General features: G+C 36.1%; 1 protein-coding gene and 1 pseudogene across 4 annotated transcripts in view; one reads left to right on the forward strand and one right to left on the reverse strand.

The window, feature by feature from the left end:
* The window catches only part of BAZ2B (bromodomain adjacent to zinc finger domain 2B), a 311,231-nt gene that overhangs the window by 44,888 nt on the left and 244,249 nt on the right, over window positions 1–22,094 (forward strand). The window lies entirely within an intron of this gene.
* LOC112811492 (small ribosomal subunit protein eS1 pseudogene) lies at window positions 2,731–3,591 on the reverse strand (annotated as a pseudogene).

Consider the following 22,094-nt stretch of genomic DNA (forward strand, 5'->3'; position numbering starts at 1 on the left):
GAGAGAGAGAAAGAGAGCACAAGCAGGGGGAGTCAGAAGGAGAGGGAGAAGTAGGCTTCCTGCTGAGCAGGGAGCCAGATGTGTGGGGCTCCATTCCAGGATCCTGATTCTGTGACCTGAGCTGAAACCAAGAGTCGGATGCTTAACCAGCTGAGCCACCCAGGTGCCCCCAGAAAGATAAATATTTAAGATCTTTTAAAGATACATTTAAAATCATTTAAAGATACACTTAAGTCTATCAGTTAAATGTATTCCCCTTTGACCCTGCCAATTGCCATTTCCAGAATCACTTAAAAAGTTTGCTGTGTATTCTTTTAGACCTTTTTATATGCATATGACTACATATATATACAAAAGCTAAATTAACAAAAGCTAGTTAATATATGTATTATTCTGTAGTTTATCTTTTTTATCTTCTGTCCCAGAAATCTACTGTATCAATATATAAAATGTCTTCTTTGTAAAAATCACGCTATGATGTATAACCTTTTAATTATTCCTCTATTGACAGACATTTAGTTTGTCTAGTTCTGAGAAATGGTGGGTTACACAAAGCTAAATATTTTCTTTTCTGCAGTACAGTGCATTAGGATTCTTCAGAGAAGGTAAATGGTATGCAGAATTTCCTGAACTTGTTTTACCAATAGAACCTTTATTTTCATGGAGCATATAATTCTTCCAAAGACATATCACTGATGCTGCATTAAATATATTTGGAGCTCTAGTCAGTCTTCTTGTTTTACTTATAGTGAAAATGAGACTGAGTAAATGGAAAAATTGGAACCATACTCTCAGTTTCTTGACTGTTTTTCCATGTTGCTCCTAATGCTTTGAATTTAATCTTCATTTAGTACTTTTTCCTGAATTCAAATAGGAAAGTTATGCACTAGGATTTTTCATAAGGGAAAAAATAGTTTTCATGTGTTGATACTAGGAAAAGTTAATGCTTGTATGTTTTTAGGTTTTTCTTTATATCATTATGGGATACCTTGGTAGGTAATTAGTGACAAGTGAAGACAAGTAAGGTTTCAACCAGTTTGATACAGCTTTTCTTTCTTTTTTAAAAAAGATTGTATGTATGTATGTATGTATGTATGTATGTATGTAGAGAGAGAGAGAGCTGGGGGAGGGACAGAGGGAGAGGAAGAAAGAGAATCTCAAGCAGACTCTGCCCTGAGTGGGGTGCCCAAAGCAGGGCTTGATCTCATGACCCTGAGAATCATGACCTGAGTTGGAATCAAGAGTAGGACACTTAATCAACTGAGCCATCAAGGCACCCCTCAATACAGCTTTTCTTAAATAACTTAAAGTCCTCTGATATAAATGAACTAGTTCCTTTCTGATGTCTTTTGCCTTTCTCTTCCTCATTCAGGTTACTAGTTTTATTTTTTGCAGTATTTAGGAGGACTCTAGTCATAATTTTAGATATGTTTTATAATAGAGATACTGTTGAATCTTTTTGCCATAATTGGTCTACTTTTGCCTTTCCCTGAGTTGTCAAGTTCTTCTGATCTTAGGGTACAATTCAAAGTATGTTTTCTTTTGCTCACATAATGTTTGCTTGGATCAGTTATTTTGTGCAATGAAAACAGTCATTGGAGGAGGAATTGATATTCCTCTTTTAGTTCTGTAATTGTCTTTTAAGGTAATGCATAGTCCTATAGAAAGTTTAAGTAATACATAAAGAATTTATGTAAGAAAGATAAGTCACTCAAAATCCTTCTATCTGGAGGTAAGCACTGTAACATTGTACTAATATTGAACTTTCTTCTCTGTAAGTATACACACATACATTTATAAATACAAGGTTGTACTCTATTGACTTGTAATTTTCCATTTTAATCAAGAAAGTATGTTGTGGAGCACTTTTCTTCTCATGAATATAGAGAGTATAAATCACTTCACAGTCACTACAAAGTCATTTTATGGATATACCTTAATTTAATTAATGTTCATTAATAGACATTTGGATGGGCTCAGAGTTTTCCAAATTATGAATAGTTCCCACTTGAACGTTTTTGTAGATTCGGCTTTACGCTCTTGTGATTATTTTTGTAGTGTAATTCCTAAAAGAGAAATTGCTGGATCAGAATTTTGGTACTTATTGCCAAAAGGCTTTCCAAACTATGGTAACAATTTATACTCTCTCTAAAATTATATGAGAGTGTACTTGCTGCCACATCTTACTCAATTCTGGGTACTTTTTTTTTTTAACCTTCGATAATCTGGTGCATAATGATGACTCAAGATTGTTCAAATTTGTGGGGCGCCTGGGTGGCTCAGCCTTTAAGCATCTGCCTTCAGCTTGGGTCATGATCTCGAGGTCCTGGGATTGAGCCCCGCATCGGGCTCCCTGCTCCATGGGGAGCCTGCTTCTCCCTCTCCCACTCCCCCTGCTTCTGTTCCTTCTCTCGGTGTCTCTCTCTGTCAAATAAAATCTTAAAAAAAAAAATGGGGGGTTAAAAAAAAAGATTGTTCAAATTTGTATGTCTTTATTAGTCAGATTTAATATATTTGTAGGTAATTGCTACTTTTTTTATACACTTTTTTTTATATGTTCACTCAACATGGGGCTCAGACTAACAACCCGGAGATCAAGCATCACCTGCTCCACTGACTGAGCCCTCCACGTGACCCATCTAATGGCTACTTTTGGGGGTTTTTTTGTAAATTTTCTGTTAACATCTTTTGCTCATATTGTTATTATGCTGTTAGGACTTGGCATATATTCATTTCATCCTCACAAGAATCCTTTGAGATAGGTTCTGTATCTGTTCCATTTTACAGTTGAGGAAGACCTGTAATGCTCAGCACCGGCAGGTCTGCCAAATTCTTGGATTGGTGGCTCATTTCCATCAACTCGTTCAACTTTAGCACTGGTCTCATCCTCAGTAGCTTTTCCAGGACTACTACCTTCACCATGAAGCTTCATAAGCTTTCCCAATTCAAACTTGGGCTTCTTCAGCATTTCTACTTTTCTAACAAAGACATAATGGAGTGGATAAATAGACTAGCAAGCCTTTTCTGTGTCTTTTCTGATGGTGTCTGGAATCGATTTATTGACCACTTCTTTCAGTCATTTGTCTGCACCTCTTGGGTTATGATTTCCATCACCTCTTTCTAAATTTGGTAGACCTGCTGTTGGTGAGCATAAGAGATCTTCCAAATCTGATTGTTGTGTTTTTTAGTAAAACCAACACAAAATAGACAAAATAACCATCGGTAGTCTTAACATTAACATGAGCTTCATCATGGTCTGCCATTTTTTGACCATGGAGCACATTTTGTCACAGGTAAGAACCATGCCAAGGAAATTAGTCAGTTTTTGCCCTGATCATCCTCAGTTCTAAATGCAACTTCATCATTCTGCCGATCAGCAAGACTCACTTCAAAAACACGACCCTTGAGGCCATCAGATGTGATTTTGGTGCCTTGAGTTCTTGTGACTAGTGTTTTTCTAATATTTCTTATATTGAACATAACTGGTGCTTTCACATCATACCAATCTTTCTTAGAAAATAAATCAACCACTTTCTTCTTGGCTCCCTTTCTGCTGCCTTTTGTAAGCCTCTTGTTCTTACTGACTGTCATGGCACTGCTCAGGAAGCCAAAAGGGTTTCTTTCATATTCTTTTTTTTTTAAAGATTTTATTTATTTATTTGAGAGAGAGAGAGAATGAGAGATAGAGAACACGAGAGGGAAGAGGGTCAGAGGGAGAAGCAGACTCCCCACTGAGCAGGGAGCCCGATGCGGGACTCGATCCCAGGACTCTAGGATCATGACCCGAGCCGAAGGCAGTCGTTTAACCAACTGAGCCACCCAGGTGCCCTCTTTCATATTCTTATTTCTTCCTCAGTACTTCAGTTTTAATTGTTAACTGTATAAGTTTTGCTATTTCTTAGGACAGACCTCTCATCTTTGCTTACTTATTTCAGAATTCTTCTGTTAGTTGTTTTTTTCACATATATTTTGACCACTTTTGTCATTCCTAGAAATTAATCCTTTTGAGTTTTGACTGGGGTTGGACTAAATTCACAAATTCTAATTCATTCTATTTTTATTTCATTTTTTAACTTACAGAGTGAAATTTTCCTGGGACTAGAAAGTAGTCATTCATTCTTGTTTCCTGTTGTATGTTTTCTTCATTAATCTCTCACATACTGGGTTTATTTCATGGCTTTATTGGCAAAATTTTTATCCAGCTTTTTCTTCTGGTTAAGTCATCTTCATATAAGGGCAGATTTATAAAGACCTACTATTTGCTTAAGGATATATAGGTAGATTCTTTTTTTTTTTTTAAAGATTTTATTTATTTATTGGACAGAGAGAGACAGCGAGAGCAGGAACACAAGCAGGGGGAGTGGGAGAGGGAGAAGCAGGCTTCCTGCTGAGCAGGGAGCCCGATGTGCGGCTCTATCCCAGGACCCTGGGATCATGACCTGAGCCAAAGGCAGACGCTTAACAACTGAGCCACCCAGGTGCCCTAGGTAGATTCTTCTTGACTTCTTTTCCTGTTTATCTGGGTACTATTTTGTATCTTGAAGGCTTTGATAATATGGGTTTATTCAGTCACTTCTTTCCTCATTCAACAGCCTGAGAGGTTTAGGGAGGGAACTAGATCTTTGTTTTTGTTGATTGTTATTTTGTTTTCTTTGTGACCATTGCATTCATATGTAGACTCATACCTTTGGAAAAACTGCCTGTCCAGACCCCAATTCTGCTTTTACTCCCACTTTATTTTCTTTTTAAGTAATCTCTACACCCAACGTGGGACTCACAACCTCAAGATCAAGAGTTGCATGTTCCACGAGCCAGCCAGGTGCTCCAGGTGCTCCTTTACTTCCACTTTAGAGTGCCTACTTGGTGAAAGATAGTTTTGAAAATTTGCCCCGCTGCCTAAAAGCATTTTATCTGATAAGACTATGTATCCATATATGATTCTAACCTCTTACCACCCTGCAAACAATTGCAGACTCTATTGCTATTATTTTATAGCTGTGAAAAAACTGTAAGGAGATTGGTGTTTACCTTTCCTATAATGTTTCTCCTTATATATTGCCAATTTGAGAGCTTCTTCCTCCACATACACCCCAGAATCAGAGCAAGCCCTGACCACTCTTTGGAATCTGGGTCAGAGGTGAATGCTGAATAGTGGCTGTGCTCCTTCTCTTTTAACTGTGCTTCTGCAACAGTGAATGTTTTTTGATCAGTGGCAAGGGTAAGAATATCCCCATGTAGTGGACCAGTATTTTCCATGGCTCTCTTTAGTCTTCATTCCTTATTCCTAACACATTTGAGCCTTTACTGGTTCTAGATTGTAATTACAATGAATCAGGCTAAAAAACTTCTCAGTGAAGAGCTTATCTTGAAAGAGTCAAGGGGCACCTGGGTGGCTCAGTTGGTTAAGAATCTGCCTTCAGCTCTGGTCATGATCTCAGGGTCCTGGGATGGAGCCCCGCATTGGTCTCCCTCCTCAGTGGGGAGCCTGCTTCTCCCTCTCCCTCTGCCGCACTCCCTGCTCATGTTCTTTGTCTCTCTCTAATAAATAAATAAATAAAATATTAAAAAAAGTCAGAACTGATGTATGTTATAGTATTATTTACTATTTGCTCTCCTGTTGGTTCTTCTATACCTGCCCCAAACAAAAAGCTTTTATTTTTTGAAATCTTTTATCTTTTTAAAATTTTAATTCCAGAATAGTTAACATATAGTGTTATATTAGTTTCAGGTGTACAATACAGTGATTCAACAGTTCCGTACATCACCCAGTGCTCATCACAGCAAGTGCACTCCTTAATCCCCATCACCTGTTTCCTGCCATTCCCCTCACCCACCTCCCCTCTGGTAACCATCAGTTCAAAACAAAAAGCTTTTAAAATCATTGTCTGATTCAGTGTTTTTGGTGTAGTAGAAATTTTGGAAGTAGTACATGTTTGCTCATTGCGGAGCAGACAAAATGAAGTGCCAAGGTACCTATGGTCCTATGAGGTATCTAGCAGGTATTATAGAGATAATGTTGATGATTGAGATGTAGTAGTATGGTCACACAGTGCTGCTTTGGGTTCTGCATAACAACTTTTCATATTTCTTTTCACTTGTTCCTATGACATGACCAAGAGAAATCCTTACCATTGTTTAGGTTTGGGACATGTTGGCGTTTAAGTCCTTTGTAGTCTGCAACTTTGCTGTCTATATAATGTTGGTAAATCTAATCTGTCTATAAGCTTCAGTTTCCTTTTCTGTGATGATACTTGCTCTATGTACTTCATTGATATGTTAAGTAATATGAAAAAAATATAAATTATCGATTGTGAAATTTCATACAGATAAACAAGATTTGTGCTAGGATACTATAAAGCAATTACAGGAGACAGTGTTGGAGTTCTATCAGAAGATTCTTTTCCTACCTGCATTAAGACCTTACATATAAAGTCTAATTTACCTTCTTGTAATATAGATTATATTGTTTATAGAGTTAATAATGATTATATAAAGCAAAAACCAAGGATGGTATATAATGTGAGAAAGCAACACTATTTTAGCAGTCTAAATATGATTTAGCACAAGTACATTAATATTGTGGGAATGGGTTTTTGTCTGAATATATAGCTTCTAATATACTAAAGCTTAGATTTTGTTCAGACTTAATATAGAAATGGATGAAGAAAAGGATTCCAATCCATATGTTCATAATTTGTATTAACCATATTACCATACTTCCTTCTCATCATTATAAAGTGAGACTAATATAATAATAATAACAATAAATAAAAATTACAGCTGAAAGGAAAATTAAGATTAAAAAATAATGAAGGGTACCTGGGTGGCCCAGTCAGTTGACCATCCAACTCTTGACCTCAGCTCAGGTCTTGATCTCAAGGTTGTGAGTTCAAGCCCCTCATTGGGCTCTGTACTGGGTATGGAGCCTACTTTAAAAAAAAAAAAAGAAATATAAAACAAAAAGTCTACTGAAAAATTAAAACAATGAAGCAGCAAAGAAGAAAGTAAATCAGAAGTAACATAAAATAATTTTAAAAGGATAGAATGAAAATAAAGCACTGATAGAATCTGGCAAGTAACAGCAAAGGAAACAGTCAACTAAACCAAAAGACAACCGATAGAATGGGAGAAGATATTTGCAAATGACATATCAGATAAAGGGCTAGTATCCAAAATCTCTAGAGAAGTTATCAAACTCAACACCCAAAGAACAAATAATCCAATCAAGAAATGGGCAGACATATACAGACATTTCTGCAAAGAAGACATCCAAATGGCCAACAGACACATGAAAAAGTGCTCAACATTGCTTGGCATGAAGGGAAATACAATCAAAACCTCAATGAGATACCACTTCACACCAGTCAGAATGGCTAAAATTAATAAGTCAGGAAATGACAGATATTGGCGAGGATGTGGAAAAAGGGGAACCCTCCTACACTGTTGGGAAAGCAAGCTGGTGCAGCCACTCTGGAAAACAATATGGAGGTTCCTCAAAAAGTTGAAAATAGAGCTACCCTATGGCCCAGCAATTGCACTACTGGGTATTTACCCCAAAGATACAAATGTAGTGATCCGAAGGGGTACGTTCATCCCAGTGTTTATAACAACAATGTCCACAATAGCCAAACTATGGAAAGAGCCAAGATGTCCATAAACAGGTGAATGGATAAAGAAGATGTGGTGTATATATACAATGGACTATTATGCAGCCATCAGAAACCCCCGAAATCTTACCATTTGCAACGACGTGGGTGGAACTAGAGGGTATTATGCTAAGCAAAATAAGTCAATCAGAGAAAGACAAGTGTCATATGCTCTCACTGATATGAGGAATTCTTAATCTCAGGAAACAAACTGAGGGTTGCTGGAGAGGTGGGGGGTGGGAGGGATGGGGTGGCTGGGTGATAGACATTGGGGAGGGTGTGTGCTCTGGTGAGTGCTGTGAATTGTGTAAGACTGATGAATCAGACCTGTACCTCTGAAACAAATAATACATTATATGTTAAAAAAAGAAGAAGAAGAAGAAGAAGATAATAGGAAGGGAAAAATGAAGGGGGAACATCAGAGGGGGAGACAAACCATGAGAGACTATGGACTCTGAGAAACAAACAGGGTTTTAGAGGGGAGGGGGGTGAGGGGATGGTTAGCCTGGTGATGGGTATTAAGGAGGGCACATACTGAATGGAGCACTGGGTGTTATATGCAAACAATGAATCATGGAACACTACATCAAAATCTAATGATGTAATGTATGGTGATTAACATAACATAATAAAATTAAATTTAAAAAAATTAAATGCAAAAAAAAAGAATCTGGCAAGTATCAGACACAGAAGTTGACATTTTATTTATTCTGCTATTACTGAATTATGTTTGTCAGTCACCACACTGGCTGAATCAATAGAAAACCCATTCATTTTGACACCTGAAATGTTAGTCAGCAAGGACTGAATTCAATGATGCAAAAAAATGTTTTCAGCATTTATAATATTAATAAACAAACATTACTAGAGGTAATTTCCCACAAGTTCTGAATCTTAAAATTATTGACCAGATACAGAACGTCCTGATGTAACTGACCCCATTATATTTATCCAGTTTCATGAAAGGCACAGATATGACATTTTTCACAATTTAGGTGTGATAAACTGACAGTACTTTGAAATTACATGTATTTTTGTATTTTACTTTTGTAAGTTCTGTGTTAATAATTTCTTACAATTCTTTAGTGTTATGAATTAGAATTCCATATTTAGCTTCTACTTATTAGGTACAATTTTTAACTATGTACATATAATTTCAAGCAGCAAAAAAGCTGCAAGAATAAGAATAGTGTACAACACCTAGTATAGTTATTATCCTTTTTCCAAATTCACCTTTTTCTTTTTTGTTCTGAACCTTTGAGAGTAACGGGTCTTTACCCCTAAATGTTTTGTTGTGTATTTCTTCTTTTTTTTTTTTTAAAGATTTTATTTATTTATTTGACAGAGCGAGAGAGCACAAGCAGGCAGAACAGTAAAACGAGAGGGAGAAGCAGGCTCCCTGCCAAGCAGGAAGCCCAGTGTGGGGCTCGATCCCAGGACCCTGGGATCATGACCTGAGCCAAAGGCAGATGCTTAACCATCTGAGCCACCCAGGCGCCCCTTAATGTGTATTTCTTAAGAATAAGGGTACAGTTATCATCTTCAGAAAAGTTTAAAGTTTACAAAACTCTAAACCTCTGTGCATATTTTAATTTAACTTAATTTAATTTAACCGGATATTTTCCTTTTTGGTTTTTCCTCCATTCAATACAGAATCCAGTCCAGGATCAAGCTTTGCAATTAATTGTCATTTCTCTTTGGTTTCCTTTAATCTATACCTTCTCTATAGCTTTTCTTTATCATCTTTAACATTGATGTTTTTGAAGAAAATATCCTCTCCCACTTCTTTTTAATTGAATGCCCCTAATTTGGGTTTGTCTGGTATTTCCTCATGGTTAGAGTCAGATTATGCATTCCAGGCCAGAATACTACAGAATACTTGCATTGTAAGTGACCAGCTTTATGTTCCATTCATTGCAATTAACTAGTTGAACTTTATTTCTGCCTTGCTCTTTTACTCACTTGTTGTACTGCACACAATCAGGATATTAGTTAACAGTGTTTTTGAAAGAACGTATGGTGTTATGGGGATGGATAGTGGTGATGGCTGCACAAAAATGTGAATGTACTTAGTACCACTGAAGTCTACACTTAAAACTAAGATGGTAAATTTTGTTTGTTTTAACACAATTTAAAAATGGGAAAGAAAAGAAGATATGGTAGACCTAAGTTTTAAATTTCTTGTGAACACCATTAGGGACTAGTTGCCTGGAAAAAGTCCTATACATATAATACAGCCTTTAAAAATACTTAGTAATTGTTTTATAATTATTAACATCATTATTTTAGTTAGTAGATAATGTAGTACAGGAATAAATTTTATTCTGTATATGACTTACTTTTCCTATGATGGTATACTATTACTTTTGTTTGCTTCTCATCTACCACCTCACACCTCAGCATTCTTAAGATGTTTTGATATTTTCTCATGTATCAGGATAAAAATCAGCAAAAGAAAAGTTATTTGTGTAATAAATTGCTATACTTTAAGAAAAGAAGTTATCCTGGGTCTGCTGGCTCAGCCAGTAGAGCATGTGACTCTTGAACTCAGGGTTGTAAGTTCAAAACCTACATTGGCTATAGAGATTACCTAAAAATAAAATCTTAAAAAGGAAAAAGAAAAAGTTGTCCTGCTCTTAATGTTTCTGGCTTATCAAAATGCATATGAAATATAATAAACTCTAATAGGTGATAACTTACCTTTTAGCTTGGCCTATATTATATGGATATGTGGAATTTTCTCTTATGATTACTCCTTTATTGTGGTTTTAACCCTTAATAGAATCATCCACATAGTCCTAAATATAAGAAATTTAAACTAGATAATTATTATTATTATATTTATAAAAAGTAATTTGCCATCTGGTCCTACTACTCTATTGAAATAGTTCCTTTGTGCATTATGAGTTATATTCTCCTTTTTAAATCCAGTGACCTTGTCTTAGTTTTCATCATCTCATTACCTATAGTATTAGCAATGAATCTTGGCTTTTTGAGTCAAAATTAGTCATGAATTATGAATTCCCATATATAAAAATATTTTTATTACATTTTATTTTTATTTTTTTAAAGGATTTTATTTGACAGACACAGTGAGAGAGGGAACATAAGCAGGGGGTGTGGGAGAGGGAGAAGCAGGCTTCCCTTTTTATTACATTTTAAAGAGCTGTCTGTTGGTCCTCTATCTTTAAGAGAATTTTAGATCCAAATGATTTGCTTACTGCCTGAGGTATTAGGGGAGGTAGTATTAAGAGTAGAGCCCCCAGGGGTGCCTGGGTGGCTCAGTTGGTTAAGTGTCTGCCTTTGGCTCGGTCGTGATCCCAGGGTACTGGGATCAAGCCCCACATCGGGCTGTCTGCTCAGCAGGGAGTCTGCTTCTCCCTCTCCCTCTGCCTGTTGCTCTGCCTGCTTGTGCTCTCTCTCTATCAAACAAATAAATAAAATCTTAAAAAAAAAAAAGAGTAGAGCTTCTGGGACACCTGGATGACTCAGTCAGTTAAGTGTGGGAATCTTGGGTTTCGGCTCAGGTCATGATTTCAGGGTCATGAGATTGATCCCTGCGTCTGGCTCCATGCTTAACACAGAATCGGCTTGTCCCTCTCTCTGTGCTCCTCCTGCTTGCACATGCTCACTCTCTCAAATAAATAAATAAATAAAATTAAAAAAAAAAAAAGAGTAGAACTCCCGAGGATAGTAATGTCTCTAAATAATTTCCAGAATCTTAAGCTGAATGAACCAGTGGGTCTGATCCACAGTGGTTGCTTTGGCTGTACTGTCTGTTGCAGAGATTTGAGGCTGTGTCTGTGCTAGGGGCTAGATTCATTTCATTAACTAAACATAATTATTTGTTGAACACCTATTATGGATTAAGCATTGGGAAAACAGTGATGCACAGAACACATTTCCTGCTCTCAAAAATTTAGGGAATGATTATTCACTCTAAATACTCACTTGAAAGATTAGGTGATTACTGTAAAGCTTAGACTCCAAAAATCAGAGAGATCCAGTAGAGGTTCCAGTTCTGTTATTTAAGTGTAGGGCTATTACAAAAAGTGGATTTTTGTTTTTTAATAAATTTAACCATTTTCTTTTTTTAAAGATTTTATTTATTTATTTGAGAGAGAGAGAGCACAAGCAGGGGGTGCGACAGGCAGAGTGAGAGGGAGAAGCAGGTTCCCCTCCTAGCCGGGAACCTGATGTGGGGGGCTCGATCCCAGGATCCTGGGATCATGACTAAGCCGAAGGCAGACGCTTAACTGACTAAGCCACCCAGGTGCCCCAAATTCTAACCATTTTCAATAAATCCTGAAGTTACATAATAATTTTGAAGTTTAGAGTTTGAAAGACCTAAGTGGGTTTTTATAGATCCCTTTAAACTGTGTCAGTTAGTTAATAAAATCAAAGGATTTTCCCATTCAAATATTGGTATTCAGAATCCTCTACATTTTAATTATGGTATCTTTGAAAAGAGATGTCTTCTAGAATAAAGATAACTTTAAAAGTTGTTAATAGAAATATTCTTTTGTATAAATTTATTATGGTTACAGAGATTTGTCTGTTGTATTTTTTTTTAAAGATTTTATTTTTTAAGTAATCTCTTTACCCAATGTGGGGCTCAAACCCATAACCCTGAGATCAAGAGTAGCATGCCTCAGTGACTGAGCCAGCCAGGCTCCCCCAGAGATTTGTTTTTTATTATTATACGATTGTCTAATTCTTTATTTTGTAGGGGAGAGAAATTCAAGTAGAATGTTTTGTAAATAGACATTATTAAATTTATTAAGGGAACATCTGTCTAAAATGGCACTGTTTTGAATCTTTCTATAAATTGCTTCCATGCAATCCAATTACTGTATTTTTTACTGGCAATTGTGTCACTCATTTCTAATAAACTGAATTTAGTACATTCTCCACAATCAAGATTCCAAATATTTTCACTTTCTCAAGCCTCCAACCTCTCCTTGGCCCCTTGCAATGTTTTTTAAAACTTAAAAAGAAGTGTTTAAAACATTGCAAACTTACAGACTATAAACTGATACAATGAAAATGTTTATACTGTACCTACCACCTTGCTTTAATAAATGTTAACTTTTTGCCACATATGTTTCAACTTACTTTACACAAATAAAATAGATACACTTGAAATCTTATATATACCTACCCAACCCCATTCTTTCTCTTTCTTCTCTCCATAGAAGAGAGATTTATGTTAATCACTCCTAAGAAAGTGTACATTTTTGTACCATACATGTATATGATACACAGCATTGTTTGGCAATTTTTAAAACTTTATATAACATTATACTGTATGTATCATTTGCCAACCTGCTTTTATCACTAATCTTTGTTTTTCAGATTTATCTATGTTTATTCATGTGCTGTAAGTCATTCATCTTCATTGCTGAACAGTATTTCATCGTATGAATATAATACAGTTAATTTGTTCTCCTAATAATGGATATGTAGGGTGTTTATAATTTTTCACTGATTGTCAAAAGGAACATTCTTCTACTTGTCTTTTTATGCATAGCTGTGGGAGTTATGAAGAGTATATATCTAGAATTGGATTTGCACCTTGAAATGATTATCTAATGACAAATTGCTCTCTGATGGTGGTATATAACATTCCACAGTCCATAGGTTTGTGTTGTAACTTGGGACAGCTCTGACCTCATGGCTGCCAGCAGACCACACACACCTGTCCTTCAGTGTACCCCCTTCACTGCTCCCAAGTGCCCCCTGAGCCCCTGATGTCTGTACATCTGGAGAGTGGGTTCTGGGAGCCGCTGTCCCTGCCATGCATCAGTGGCTTTTCTGGATAACATCATTATGTAGGGGGCAGTTGCTGCAACAAAATGCATGCAAGTTTCAGTATCTTTTGATCCTTTATGAATTTGATGTTATTAGACTTAAAATTTTTACCAATCTGACTGGTTATTAAGTGATTCCTGATTGTTATTTTTATTTCTCCCATTGCCTGTTTGAAAATCTTTCATATGTTTACTAGTTACCTAAGATTCTTTTGTGATTTGCCTGTTCTACTGTTCAACAAAGTTGGATAAGAGTTTTTAATCACAACTTATTTTGGATTTTACTGAATACTTTTTTGCATTCTTGAGAAGATATTGTAATTTTCTCCTTTTAATTCATTAATATTGTGACTAACAGTAATAGCTTTTCAGAAATAGACTTGTCTTTGTATTCTCTCAGAATAAAAACTGCCTAGGGGCACCTGGGTGACTCAGTTAAGGGTCCAACTCTTGATTTCAGCTCAGGTCATGATCTCAGAGCCAGGGATCGAACCCTACATCAGGCTCTGCACTGGGCGTGGAGTCCGCTTAAGATTCTCTCTCCCTCTCCTTCTGTCCCCCCCATACTCCCCCAGTCTGCACGTGCATGCATGCTCTCTCTTGTGCATGCTTTCTCTCTCAAATAATAACTGAATCTTAGAAAAACTGCTTAGTCGTGATTTATTAATAGTATTTTAGTATTCTACTGGATTTGATTTATCAATTTATTTCGGATTTTGCAACTGAAATTGGTTTGGGTTTACTTTCAAAATTAATCTAGCTTCATGGGGTGCCTGGGGGTGCTCAGTTCGTTAAATGTCTGCCTTCAGCTCAGGTCATGATCCCAGGACCCTGGGATCGAGCCCTGTATCAGGCTTCTTGCTCAGCGGAAAGCCTGCTTCTCCCTCTGCCTGCCACTACCCCTGCTTGTGCTCTCTTTCTCTGTCAAATAAGTAAATAAAATCTTAAAAGAAATTAATATAGCTTCATAAAATGAGTCTTTTCCTCTTTATCTTTTCTCTTTTCCATAATAAATACTTAATCTAAAAGAAAACAGGTAAAGAGGGAAAAGGAAAAACTATAATACTAATAGAAAACAACTAGCATGATGGTAGATTTAAACACATTCATATCAGTATTTATATTTAATGTAAATGATCTAAGTACTTCAATTAAGAGAAAGAGATTGTCAGATTGGATAAAAATATAAGAACCAACTATATGCTATTGAAGAAAAACTCATTTTAAATATAAAGACATAGGTAGATTAAAAGTAAAAGAGTACAAAAGAAACTCTCTACAAATAAAAGAAAGCTGGATTAATTAAATTAATTTCAGACTAAATAGATATCAAAGCAAGATATATTATCAAGGACTACAGAAAATAATAAGGGCTTACTTTCAGCAAGAATTATCAAGACATGAAAAACATTAAAATCACAGGCACCTAAAAAGTAACAAAATAAAATGAAAAATTTATGTGAAATTTAAAATCTTACGTAAAGGAGATAATTTCTTAGAGAAACATGAAGTATTAAAATTGCTTCAGGACTTTTATAAACCTGAGTGAATAATCAAGAAAGAAACATCTGCAATTAAAATTACCCTCCTCTAAATAAGAAAAAATAATCTCTAATGAATGATTGTATTTTATATAGAATTTCTCAGTTTTGAAGCTATTCATTTTGTTTTGGTTTCTCTTGTTGCTGAGGAACAGTCTGTCAGTATTCCTTGTGAGGTAATATGTCTTTTTGACTTTTTTGTTGTTGTTGTTATTTCCTGTTTATCCTACCTAATGTTCCACAATTTTATTTTGATGATGTGTCTAGGTGTGGATATATTTTTGTTTATCCTTCTTGGGATACAAAATATACTTTGAATCTGAGAAACAAATTCCTTCCTCAATTCTAACAGATACTCACTTATTTAACTCTTCAAATATCACTTCTTTATAATTTGCTCCACTTGTTTTAGGACCTTCCTATTGTATGTTGGAGCTTCTTAATATCTCCTACATGTCTCTTAACTGTTTTTTTTAAACTAAGTTTATTGATACGTAATTCACCCATAAAATGTAACCTTTTACGTAAATATACAATACAATTCAGTGGTTTTTAATATATAGTCACAGAATTGTGTAACCATCACCACTATGTAATTTTAGGAGCTTTTATCACCTCATGAAGAAATCCCATATATAAACTACAAGTCACTCTCTACTTCCCACTCCTCTGAGTTCCAGAAACCAATAATTTACAGGTTTCTAACTCCCATGGGTCCTAGAAAGCAGTAATTTCCTATTCTGGAAATGTCATATAAATGGAACTTTACAATATGTGGTCTTTGTGATTGGTTTCTTTCACATAACATAATGTTTTTTTAGGTTCACTCATGTTGTAGTATTTATCAGTACTTCCTTTCATGTTATTACTGAATGATCTTTCATTGCAGGGATATACTTCATTTTGTTTATCCATTTATCAGTGATGGACATTTGAATAATTATGAATATTAAATAATTAGGAAAAATGCTGCTATGAACATTCATGTACAAAACCTACACACATATAGATTTTTTTTTTTAAAGATTTTATTTATTTATTTGAGAGAGAGAGAGTGAGAGACAGAGAGCACGAGAGGGAAGAGGGTCAGAGGGAGAAGCAGACTCCCTGCTGAGCAGGGAGCCCGATGTGGGACTCGATCCCGGGACTCCAGGATCATGACCTGAGCCGAAGGCAGTCGCTTAACCAACTGAGCCACCCAGGCGCCCCCACACATATAGATTTTTATGTAATATGTTTTCAGTTCTCTTGGGTTTATACCTAGAAAAGGAATTGCTGGGTGACATGGTAACTCAGTTTAACTTATTGCATAACTGTTACATATTTTTCAAAGTGGGTGTAACATTACATAATTGTACCAGCAATGTTCAAAGGCTCCAGTTTCTCCATATTTTCACCAACACTTGTTATTTTCTGTCTTTTTCATTTCAGCCATTCTAGGGGGTGTGAAGTATTATCTCATTGTGTTTTGGATTTGCATTTCTCCAGTGGTTGATGATGTTGAGCATCTTTTAATGTGCTAATTGTTCATATGTATATCTTCTTTAGATAAATTTTTATTAAAATCCTTTTCCCATTTTATTTTTTTTAAAGATTTATTTGAGACAGAGAGAGAGCATGAGACGGGAGAGGGTCAGAGGGAGAAGCAGACTCCCTGCTGAGCAGGGAGTCCGATTTGGGACTCGATCCTGGGACTCCAGGATCATGACCTGAGCCAAAGGCAGTTGGTTAACCAACTGAGCCACCCAGGTGCCCTCCTTTTCCCATTTTAAAATGGTATTGGTTTTTAAACAAATTTGAGTTTTAAGAGCTTTTAATATATGTATTTTTCTAAAAGATTTTATTTATTTACTTTAGAGAGAGAGTGAGTGAGCGGGGTGGGTGGGGAGAAGGGCAGAGGGAGAGGGAGACTCTCAAGCAGACTCCACACTGAGCAGAATCCGACACAGGACTTGATCTTACAACCCTGAGATCATGACCAGAGCCGAAACCAAGAGTCGGGGTCACTTAACCAACTGCGCCACCCAGGCACCCCCATACAATTTCTTTTTTAGATAAATGCTTTGCAAGTATTTTCTTTCATTCTGTTGTCTTTCTACTTTCTTGACAGTGTCTTCTGAGGCATAAAAATTTTACATTTAGATACAGTTCAATTTATCTATTTTTTCTTTGATTGCTTGTGCTTTTGACTTCAATTGCTTTTGCTTTTGACATCATATATAGGAAATCATTGCCTAACCCAAGGTCAAGAAGATTTACACCTATATTTTTTTCTTAGAGTTTTATAATTTTAGCTCTTTGGGGGGGGTTGTTGATCCATTTTGAGTTAGTTTTTGTGTATAGTGTAGGGTAGTGGTCCAACTTCATTCTTTTGCATTTGGATATCCTATTGTTCCAGCACTTTTGTTGAAAAGACACCCTTTCCCTGTTGTAGTGTTTTGGCACTCTTGTCAAATATCAGTTGACCAGGGGGCATCTGGGTGGCTCTGTTGGTTAAGCATCTGCCTTCAGCTCAAGTCATGATCCTAGAGTCTTAGGATCAAGCCCCGCATCAGGCTCCCTGTTCCCTGGGGAGCTTGCTTCTCCCTCTCCCTCTGCCTGCCGGTCCCCATGCTTGTGCTCTCTCTTTCTCTTTCTCTGTCAAATAAATAAAAATAAAATCTTAAAAAAATCAATTGACTACAAAAGTAAAAATTTACTTCTTGATTCCCAATTTCATTTCATTTATCTAAATATCTAACATTAAGCCAGTATCACACTGCCTTTAATTGCTGTAGCTTTGTAGTAAGTCTTGAAAAAAAAATGTGTGAAATTTCCATCTTTGTTCTTCTTTTTCAGGATTGTTTTGGCAGTTCTGGGTCCTATATTACCAAATTTCTTAATAAGTTCTCCTTTCATGTCTTACCTCTGTGAGGTCTTGTTAACCTTCTATGATTTTTTTATCTGAAATTATTTTCTTGATCACTCAAAATATCCTTCAGCCGAATTCAGTATTCCTCTCTCCTCTTCTGTGTTCCTCTCATTTCAGTTTTCTAGGAAGATCTTTCCCTTCTTCTCTTCTAATTTCTGGTCTTTTTCTGACATTTTTTTCCCTCACAGTATTTTTCTCTTCCAGCTCACGAATACACTTCATGTCCTAAACACTCTGTTAATCTCTGGAAAAGAAAATTCTAATTAAACACAATCTTTATTCTGAAGTTGTTTATGACAAATAAAATAAGAGACAAGTATGTAAGTACATGCTAAATTCTCAGTCTTTCATAAAGGAGAATCAAATTTTTGTTTTTGGTTTTGATTTTGATAATATACTTTGGTTTAAGTTTTGGCAAACTTGAAAGTAATAGTTTAAAAGAGAGGGCTTATGTTAAAATAATTATAAGAGAAAAAAGCAAGCATTGTCTATATCGGGAAATTAAATATAAAGAAATAGCAAAGGGAAAAACAAACTAGAAAAATGATGCAAAAATGACTGTACATGTTAATAAATTAAATATGGTTTTACTTTCTTTAAAATTAACTTTTCACTCATTCATTTTCCCAAAATAAGTGTATTGAGTATTTTTTTTCCAACAACAAATTCCTTAATTCTCTAACACCAAGTGGGTCTCCAACAATTTAATTCAATTCTGACATTATTCAGGGTTAGTGCAGATCCCATAGGTTAAGGCTCAATCCCACAAGACTGCCCCCACTTCCAGTGCCAGATGCAGATGGGGATCCCAGGCTACCTACACATCTGCCTGGCCAGCTGCAAATCATGGATTTCCATGACCCCAAAAAGTGTTATGCCTACTATTACAATTTATAATAAAGGATATAGATGAATAGGCAGAAGAGTATATAAGGTGATGTTCAGAAGGATCATGAGCATAGGGTTTTCTGTCTCCATGGAGTCAGTGTATATGATCCTCTTTGCATGTGGATCTGTTCACTAACTTGGAAGCTCTCTAAATCCTATCATTTAAGGGTTTTTATGAAGGTTACATAGGTATGATTGATTAAAACATTGGCCCATTGTTGATTAAACTCAATCTCAAGCCCCTCACCTGTCTTTGGAGATGGTAGAGCTGAAAGTTCTAGCCCTCTAATCAAGTGTTGGTTTTTCTGGTGACCAGCCCCCATCCTGAAGCTACCTACTTAACCTTCCCCATGAGGCAACTCACCAGCATACAAAGGTAGTAAATTTATTTTTATTTTTTAATTTATTTATTTATTTTAGAGAGAAAGAATAAGAGAGAGAGTAAGCTAGCATGAGTTGGGGGAGGGGCAGCGGGAGGGGGGAGAGAGGATCTCAAGCAGACTCTGTGCTCTGCACGGAGCCTGAAGTGGATCTTGATCACGACCCTGAGATCATGACTTGAACCAAAATCAAGAGTCAGATGCCCAACCAACTGAGCCACTTGTGTGCCCCAGAGGTGGTAAATTTAAATTCCAAAACTTTTGGGGCACCTGGGTGGCTCAGTTTGTTGAGCATCTTACTCTTGGTTTTGGCTCAGGTCATGATCCCAGGGTTATGGGATTGAGCCCTGTTTCTGGGCTTTGTGCTAGGTACAGAATCTGCTTAGGATTCTCTCCTTCTCCCTCTCCCTCTGCTCCTCACCCTACTCTCTCTCTCTCTCTTTCTTTCTCTCTCAAATAAAATAAAATAAATAAAATCTTTAAATTCCAGAACTTTTTGGAGCTCTGTGTCAGGAACCAGGGATAAAGACTAAATATTTATTTTTTCATTATACCACAAGCATCTATTATATATTAGACATAACCATTGCTTTTTGAAACTCGGTGTCTAGTAAAGGAAACAAATTAATAAAAAGAAGATCCTAATAATATAAGTTAATTAGTGAAAGAGATATGCACGGCATCTGATGGGGTATTAGATCACCACACTTATCCAGACTGCAAGCAGTGCTAAAAGTTGGCATTGGGGTCAGAGGGCAGATGGGAGAGTTTAGAAAAGGGTTTCTGGTAGAAGTTGCTTTTCTCTAGACAAAAGGAGAGAAGACAGAGAGAGAAGGGGTAAAAAGTGTCCTGGGGCTAGAAATGACAGGAAAAGGTCATTTAAAGTAGGATCACTTTCCCCTCAGGGTGATATATTGGAGAGACTTTCAAATCGAGTATTAATCTACTTTTTTATCTCTTGCCCTCTTCTTTACAGTGAAATCACATTTAAAATACTGGGATGAAATTGTCCATATTCTAAAGTGAAATTGATTTCTAAGTAAGAACATTTTAAGTTTTCAAGTTTAAACCAAAGATCAGAATCTTTATTCTCCATATTCTGGTATTGTGCATCACAGGAAGTTGAAGCACAGATAAAATACACAAGTTAATGTAACAGATGTGTATTGAAAACCTATGGTGTATCAGACACTGCACAAGGCTTACTGTTTTATATGGAACATTTTTTTTTCAAGATTTTTTTAAGTAATCTTTACACCCAATGTGACTCAATGTGACTCAAATTTACAACCCTGAGATTGGGTCACATGTTCTACCGGCCGAGCCAGCCAGGCATCCCTATCATGAAACTTTTTTTTTAAGATTTTTATTTATCTGTTTGAGAGAGAGAGAGTGAGAGTAGAGGAAGAAGCAAAGGGAGAGGGACAAGCCAGATGTGGGGCCTGATCCCAGGACCCAGAGACCATGACCTGAGGGGAAATCAAGAGTCCAATGCTCAACTGACTGAGCCACCCAGGCACCCCTCATGGAACATTTTTGTATCTTAATGTACTGACCTAGTTTCTTTGGATTAAGGTAGAAAACAAAACAAAAAATTATCTCCCAGACAAATTAATTGCTGAAAATGGTGAAATTTTAATTTATATATATTTTGAAATACTCTAACAATAAAGTAATTAGAAAAGTGAAATCATTTTTAAAATATTGAGTCAAAATATATGTATATATATATTTAAGATTTTATTTATTTCAGAGAGAGAGAGAGAGAGAGAGCACACACAAGCATGAGTTGGGGGCCGGGGGCAGGGGGAGAAGCAGCCTCCCTGCTAAACAAAGTGCCTGATGCAGGGCTCAATCCCAGGACCATGGGATCATGACCTGAGCTGAAGACAGACGCTTAACCAACTGAGCCACTCTGATGCCCCCCAAAATATATTTTTTATCATGAGAAATTTTAGGTATCTTTTTTATATATATTTTTGTTTTAAAAATTGTAAATCTACCAACTTCAAAAAAGAAGCAAACATTTGCATCTTTTTATACTATTTCTGCTTAATATTAGAAAACTTGCTGATCAAGTGGATAATTACAGAAGTTCAGCATTAAATCTGTTTTTGTGTAATGAAACTTCTTTGCCTATTTTGTTTAGGTATATGATGAGAAAAGGAAGAACACAGTCTGCACATTTTGCTGTATGTTTGTTATTCTTTGGGTTGCTACAAAAACAATCATTGTTTCATCCTGAATAGCTCAGTTCACAATTTTTTTAGAAACTAAAGGCAGCAGCTGTTCTCTTTGAAATATTCCAACTTTTATGCCTGTTTAATTCACTAGTAATTTGAGAATAAGGATCAATTTTTAAATTTAAATCTTTGTGCATTGTTTTGAGAACAGGCTGGGTGGCATTAATATGTAATGCTGTGTAGCACTGATAATATCACAAATATAGGTTGAAATTATAAATCAAGACATAATTTGTTGTGGAATAGATGGCATACGTTACTTGACAAATGCTGCCTGTGCATCACTAGGTAGAACAGAGATCATACTAAGTAATGTTAGGGGATAGGTCATGGAAATCCTAATATAAGGAAAAGAATAGTAAGTGGTATGATAAAACTCATTTACTATGGCAGTAGTGAATTAAAATTATATCTAATAAAACTTACTCAAGTGATTAAACTTATTAATAACTCTTCATGTTATCTTTGTTTCAAATTCTGTCTCTTAAGAATCACATTCTTCAGAAACTCACAAGTGTTCTTTTCACCATCTTTTTTACCTTGAATTTAAGTTGCTGATTGTGTGTGGTTAACTAGCTTGGTGATCAGTACCTTATATTCCTAGAACTTTAAAGGAAAATGTTGCCTATTCAGACCAGAGTAATGGAGGCACTGGCATACTTTTGGCCGCTGTTG

This window comes from Callorhinus ursinus, unplaced genomic scaffold (genome assembly GCF_003265705.2).
Source record: "Callorhinus ursinus isolate GAN/ISIS: 27379988/994484 unplaced genomic scaffold, GSC_fseal_2.0 scaffold2, whole genome shotgun sequence".
Lineage (NCBI taxonomy): Eukaryota > Metazoa > Chordata > Mammalia > Carnivora > Otariidae > Callorhinus > Callorhinus ursinus.